The sequence below is a fragment of the Helianthus annuus genome, chromosome 3, assembly GCF_002127325.2.
Source record: "Helianthus annuus cultivar XRQ/B chromosome 3, HanXRQr2.0-SUNRISE, whole genome shotgun sequence".
Taxonomy (NCBI): domain Eukaryota; kingdom Viridiplantae; phylum Streptophyta; class Magnoliopsida; order Asterales; family Asteraceae; genus Helianthus; species Helianthus annuus.
In genome coordinates this window covers 19,773,777-19,781,160 of record NC_035435.2, presented here as the reverse complement: position 1 = coordinate 19,781,160, position 7,384 = coordinate 19,773,777, and the positions used below count along the sequence as shown (strand labels likewise).

Here is a 7,384-nt window from a genome sequence, read left to right as displayed (position 1 = left end):
CATTAAAAAAAATAATAAAATAAAATAATATTAAATATTCAAATGAAAGATGTCGTGTAGGCTAGTATACGTGTCATCAAGACAATTTGAAAGGAATAATTCTTCAATTTGAAACTTGAAATAGTGGACGTGTGGACATATGTGTAGGTAGTAGCATTAATACATGCTGATACGTGTAGCCATATCATATCTCCATAGTTTTTGAAACTAGTATAAATAAGACCACCATGTCTCATAACAGATTACCCAATTCTTTGGCATCCCTCTAAGATGTCGCCCACTTTCTTTTTCTCTAACAAGAAAATATATTGTTTATTTCTTTAAACAATAATAACAAAGCCCTGCCTCGTTTTAAGTATTTTAACTCCCGATCACCGCTACCCTTTCCGATTGATCTGAGCCCCATAACGCATGTCAAGGCTCTGCCTGACTAAGTTAGTTAGGGTTCTGTCTCATGACATAGGGACAAGGTTGAATTAGGGGTACTATATTTAAGACGAGTGCAAATATATATATATATATATATATATATATATATATATATATATATATATATATATATATATATATATATATATATATATATATATATATATATATATTTAAAACAGCTCGGGAGTTATACCCAAAAGTTATACCAGGAGGCTTTCTAATTGAACCTGTAAGTAAAAACCTAGACCCCTGAAACCCTACTGTGCATGAAAAATCAAGAAATCAAGATTCCTGGTGCTCAGGCGGGCCGCGTAAAGAATAGGCAGAAGGTCACGCGGGCCGCATCAACATGTGTTTGACCGGATAAGCGTTCCCAGGCCACGTGGCATCCACCTGGCAAACCTACTGGTGACCCAGTAACCCTACGCGTAGACTAGGTCACCACGCGGGCCGCGTAAGGGTCGAGCCAAGGCACACGCGGGCCGCGTGAGACCCAATTTCCAGCTATAAATAGAGCGGGTCTTGAGCAATTCACTGGTGTCGACGAAACTTTCAAAATCAATCATATTCTGCTCAAATTTTACCTTCAAATTGGTAGGGTGCTACTACGATATAGGGTATTAACTCAATCGCTGCTACGATTTAATGTCCGATCGATTGAAACTATCCAATGAATGTTTAAGTACTGCTCAAACTTGGGTTATACTTTCCCGTCGTGAATTCGATGGATGTTTAAGTATTGCACTTTGTCATTTGTTGTGAAGGTTTTAATGTCGTGGGTTGTCGTAAAAGTTGGATTCAAGTTACTAACCTAGTTTTCGTGTGCATTGATATTTTAAATAAGGATACAATGCTAAATAGTAGGCTACAACTCTGCCTGTATAAATCTGCAATGTGAGTCCATTCTCTTTTCTCACAGTTTGTGAGTCATTCTCTTTTTACCAAACTTGTTTTCAAAATCATGTTTGTTTTCGAAGTTATAATTACAGGGATTAAGTCTTTGTAGTCTTCAATTACAGCCGGTATGTGGGGTTTTGTATACATTACTTGATAACCGTCACCATTGGACAACGGGTTAGCCAAGGGGTGATATGACCATAGTCACAGACACCATTGGACAACAAGATAGCCAATAGGTGGTCGAATGACAAATACCATGGGTATATGGTTGATATATATAAACATTGTAATCGCTCTTAATACTGTAAATTATAACAATGCGTCGTTTTAGACAAAAAGAATGATTCACCAGTATTTCTTGCTGACAAAACCTTTTTAAAACGCGTTTCAGGTAATTACAGTAGATCGGAATAAGAGCTGGATACGGCACCAAAAAGGCTTATAGAAGTGGCTTGATTTATCAGTTAATTAAAATTAAGAAAAGTTGTTTTATGTAATCGGGTTTATCCCATATTAAAAGCTACCTTTATGAAATGTGGGTTTATCCCCATCTGTGTAAATAAATAAAATCCGGTGTTTCTAAAACTCTAATATTTTTCCTAACTCACGGTCCTGATGAAATTTCCGCTGCAATGTTTTTAAAATAACCACCGGTACCACTTGGCTGCTCACGGCTCCCGATTCCGTCCAGGGTGGGGTCGGGGGTCGTGACAACCATTAATCTAGTTTGGACCTAGGTACAGAGGGTTAGATCCAATGTGTTTTGGCAAGCCCCACTCTTGGTCGTAGACCCATACAGAAGAGTGCGTTTGTGTCCCAGTCGATGGTAGTCGACACGAAATCGTCTAGGTTTGGATTGCTTCCTATTTCATCACACATATTAATGTCCTTGCAAAACATTAATGATCAACGATTTCATTTGATGCTTTACATACTACAACTTACATTTTAAATACATCTTTTATAACTAACTGCATGAATTCGCCAACTTTTGTTGATGTTTTCCAAACTTAACATGTATTTCAAGGAATTAATGGACCATGTCGGGATTCATAGTCAAGATAACAAGTACCGGAACTCCATGCCATCTTTTGGAGGGTTTATCTATTATATCCCGCCTCTTTGCGGCGATATGATGGTTTAAACCTTAGTAGTTTTTTTTCATTTTGATGTATGAAACAATAACACTTTACTTTTATGTTAATGGTTTGTAACCGAAACACTAAACTCATGATGTAATGTTTTGAAACACTTATGTAATGGCAATGGAGTATGTTTTATTCATATAGTTTGTTCATGTACATCGATATTTATGCAATGAAAACCATACTGATCACACCTCGCGCTTCCGCTATGAGCGGGTGTGACAACAGGGACATGCCATCATTTGAAGGAATCCAAACGATAGATGCTATCGTTTGGAACATAACACAAGACTATCGTTCGGATCATGCATGAAAGCCATCATTTGGAATATATACAACATGCTATCGTTTGGGATATAACGCCATCGTTTAGCTTATCAAACGATACAAGTCATCATTTGACAGTGATAGTACATTTGAAGAGGTACATGTGAACCTGCTTGAAAGAGAAGACATTGACAAAGAAGAGAGTTGCTGAGAATCCTCCGCTTGCATTCTTTTCAACAAGATTTTCAAGCAAAGTTGATTGTGATTAAGAAGAACAAAAGAACCCAAGTTTGAAGATGAAAAGATGAAGTATCTTCCCATAGAGACATGATATCGACATCTATTTGATAAAGACAACACAAACCTAGGGGGATATTGCAAGGCCGTATAATTTAGCAGGTTTACGCTTATCTTTATCAAACACAATTAATAAGCTATTGGGCTTAGTTTCTAGTGGGTTAGATTGTATTTGGATAAGCCATGTGGACTAAATTAGTTGTATTGGGCTTGGGTTAGGCCATGTGGGTTGAGTTCATAGTAGACCCTATATAATGACATATTTAGTTCATTGTTAGGGTTCGCACTTTAGAAACAAATCAGTTCTTCTTAGTATTTTCGAGATAGTGTAACCGTGTACTAGACAATCCTTGAGGTTATGTGCATGTTTTGATCATATAATCAATTGATTGTTCTTGTTCTTCTACACTTTTCTCAGTTTTCCGCACTTTGATTAGTGTTTTGTGATATCCGATTGAAGTTTTGAGACTCACAATTCTATTTTATTAAATGTTTTCAAACCCAAAATGTTTTTTAGTTATGCTTACGGTGATTAAGTTTTTGTATTATGAAATTACTGCCGGTGTGTGGTGTTTTGTATATACTACTTGTCTAGTGTCACTATTCGATGACGGGTTAGCCAATAGTAATATAACCACAAGCACAGGGATTGGCCTCAGTAGCAATTCTGATTTGAGTAATTGATAGATACAAAAAATGTAAAAACTCTTGATACTGTAATTATAACACTATTTTTTTGTACAACTGAACGAACTCACCAGTATTTTTCGCTGACCAATTGTTTTTAAAACGCGTTTAAGGTGAATTACTGTGAAGTGAAGAAAAGTGTCGTGAAGCACTTTAGCGTAAATAAGTGGCTATGTAAAACTAAATAAAACGTCTTTTTGTAATCAAGGATTTCTCAGAGAAATTCCTTTATGTAAATATAGGTTCTACCCCACAGTTTATGAAATGAAAATTTGGTTTTTTTTCCTTACACCCGGTCCTGAAAAGTTTTCCATTGCGAACCTAATAAACACCGGTACCACTTGTGTCTGCTCATGGCTCCCGCCCGGGGTAGGGTCAGGGGACGTGACAGTTATAATGATTAATTGATGCCCATGGAGTATGATAAACTGAAATCTAGATGTTAATTGGATCATAATCGGACATATTAACTTGATAAAATGAGAATATATGGATAAATGATGTTTACTTGTGTAATTAGAAGTATCATAAAAATCCATGCTTACAAGGTGTTTGATAAATTGCCTAATTGAAGTGTTATACAATAGTAATGGGACAAAACTTGATGAGAATCATATGTGATGATTCTTGACAAAATTTGTGATAATGATTCTTATAATGGCAAATTAACTATTAGCCTGGTTTTTCACTATAGGCGACTCGAGCGAGAAGGCGAGTGATAAAGCCGGGAGCGATACGCGACTTAAAGGGAAGCTCTAAGGTACGTGGCATGATGCATCGTAGGATTTCATTAATAATTTGTATTGATATATGTTGATAAATGAAGTAATACTTGTGAAATTTGGTTCATTCTTAAGTGATGGATGTCGCATGGATGAACTGAATGGATAAATAGAGAATAATGTTGTGTTTGGTTGATTTGCAAGTGATGGATTTCACACGAACAACCAAATGGGTCAAAATAATAGACAATGATATGTTTGGCTACTTCACAACTGATGGATTTCACTCGAACGCCCAAAATTATGCAAATGCGTAAACCGAACAACGGGAACATAGGTTATAAATGGCAAATCTAAGATACTGGTCAAAATAAGCTTCTCGTTTGGTTAAAATAACTAAATGGGTCAAAACAAAGCGAAAATGCAAGCTGGGTAACCGAAGCGTAAACGCAAGTTTAATAAACTCGGAGGAGGGTTAAGATCTATAAGGAATTGATCCTTACCTTAGAAATGTGAGTAATACAGCTAAATAAGATAACAGGTCAAATAATGGCATAATGTAATTTTAAGCTGATAGCATAAAGTGTAAGAATTCATTAATTTGGATGGCGGATTTTAAGTCTAATATGTGGGTGATTGAATTACGATCACGTAGAAACAAACTTGAGGTTAAACGGATAAGTATATAAAAAGTTATGGAAGTTTTCATGTTAAAGGGTAAAACAGGAAAACAAGATTCAGCATTGTTGTACCGTAACCTACGGCTGACTGCCATAGGCTACGGTTGTAACAACCCGACTTTTCGGGTTATTACTTGTATCTGACATTTCTTACTTAATTGACTTGTACTCTCGAGATTCCGATTATCGCTAACGGGTTAAACTACATTTTTAAACTATACTTTACAATGCGTTCACAATGCTTATTTCTCACGCAGTTATCACATCTAAATGCTATTTACAACACATACTATTTAAAACGCTATCTCAAGGCAAACACAACGCAAATTCAAAACGCCGCTCTACTTTTATGCATCTTAGTTATTATGAGTGTTAATTGTGTGATTACTTGTTTAATGTTATGTGATTACTTGTTTAATGTTATGTGATTATAGTTATAATGATTAATTTATGCCTATGGAGTATAATAAACTGAAATCTAGATGTTAATTGGATTATAATCGGACTTATTAACTTGATAAAATGATAATATATGGATAAATGATGTTTACTTGTGTTATTTGAAGTATCATAAAAATCCATGCTTACAAGGTGTTTGATAAATTGCCTAAGTGAAGTGTTATATAATAGTAATGTGATAAAACTTGATGAGAATCATATGTGATGATTCTTGACATAATTTGTGATAATGATTCTTATAATGGCAAATTAACTATTAGCCTGGTTGTTCACTATAGCCGACTCGAGCGAGAAGGCGGGTGATAAAGCCGGGAGAGATACGCGACTTAAAGGGAAGCTCTAAGGTACGTGGCTTTATGCTTCGTAGGATTTCGTTAGTAGTTTGTATTGACATATGTTGATAAATGAAGTAATACTTGTGAAATTCGGTTCATTCTTAAGTGATGGATGTCGCATGGATGAACTGAATGGATAAATAGAGAATAATGATGTGTTTGGTTGATTTGCAAGTGATGGATTTCACACGAACAACCAAATGGGTCAAAATAATAGACAATGATATGTTTGGCTACTTCACAACTGATGGGTTTCACTCGAACGCCCAAAATTATGCAAATGCATAAACCGAACAACGGGAACGTAGGTTAAAAATTGTAAATCTAAGATACGGGTCAAAATAAGCTTCTCGTTTGGTTAAAATAACTAAATGGTCAAAACAAAGTGAAAATGCAAGATGGGTAACGGAAGCGTAAATGCAAGTTTAATAAATTCGGAGGAGGGTTAAGATCTATAAGGAATTGATCCTTACCTTAAAAATGTGAGTAATACGGCTAAATAAGATAATGGGTCAAATAATGGCATAATGTGATTTTAAGCTGATAGCATAAAGTGTAAGAATTCATTAATTTGGATGGCGGATTTTGAGTCTAATATGTGGGTGATTGGATTACGATCACGTAGAAACAAACTTGAGGTTAAACGGATAAGTATATAAAAAGTTATGGAGTTTTCGTGTTAAAGGGTAAAACAGGAAAACAAGATTCAGCATTGTTGTACCGTAACCTACGGCTGACTGCCGTAGGCTAAGGTTGTAACAACCCGACTTTTCAGGTCATTGCTTGTATCTGACATTTCTTACTTAATTGACTTGTACTCTCGAGATTCCTATTATCGCTAACGGGTTAAACTACATTTTTAAACTATACTTTACAACGCGTTCACAACGCTTATTTCACACGAAGTTATCACATCTAAACGTTGTTTACAACGCATACTATTTAAAATGCTATCTCAACGCAAATGCAAAGAAAATTCGAAACGCAACTATACTTTTATGCATCGTAGTTATTATGAGTATTAATTGTGTGATTACTTGTTTAATGTTATGTGATTATGTCAACGCAACGCAACTTAACGCTTACTCGCAACTCGCTTAAACACAGGGCAACGCTTAACGCATGAAACGAAAGTTGGAAAACTAACTCGCACCACGCGGTTGTCCGAATGGACATCCGACCGAATGGACATCCGTTTGGATGACCATCCGATCGGATGGCCATCCGACCGGACACCCATTCAACACCTCGCACTCCTCCACCGACATAACCCTCCTCTCACCCAGTAAATACTCGTTGTACACATCCCTGTCACTGATTTGACAGATCCATCTGACCAAACACTCCCAAGTCACTTTCAGGCACTCTTTCCCTCGATTCAAGGCTATTTCGTAAGTAGTTCCCCTCAAATCTTGTACTTCCATCATCACTACACACTTCTCCATCATCTTCTCCATTAA

General features: G+C 36.2%; 1 long non-coding RNA gene across 1 annotated transcript; it reads left to right on the top strand.

Moving 5' to 3' along the window:
- Positions 1-575: 575 nt before the first annotated feature.
- LOC110927599 lies at positions 576-2,616 on the top strand. Its single transcript, XR_002585753.2, has 2 exons — positions 576-1,049; positions 1,724-2,616. It is a non-coding gene; the product is annotated as an uncharacterized LOC110927599 (long non-coding RNA).
- The last annotated feature ends 4,768 nt before the right edge of the window (positions 2,617-7,384 follow it).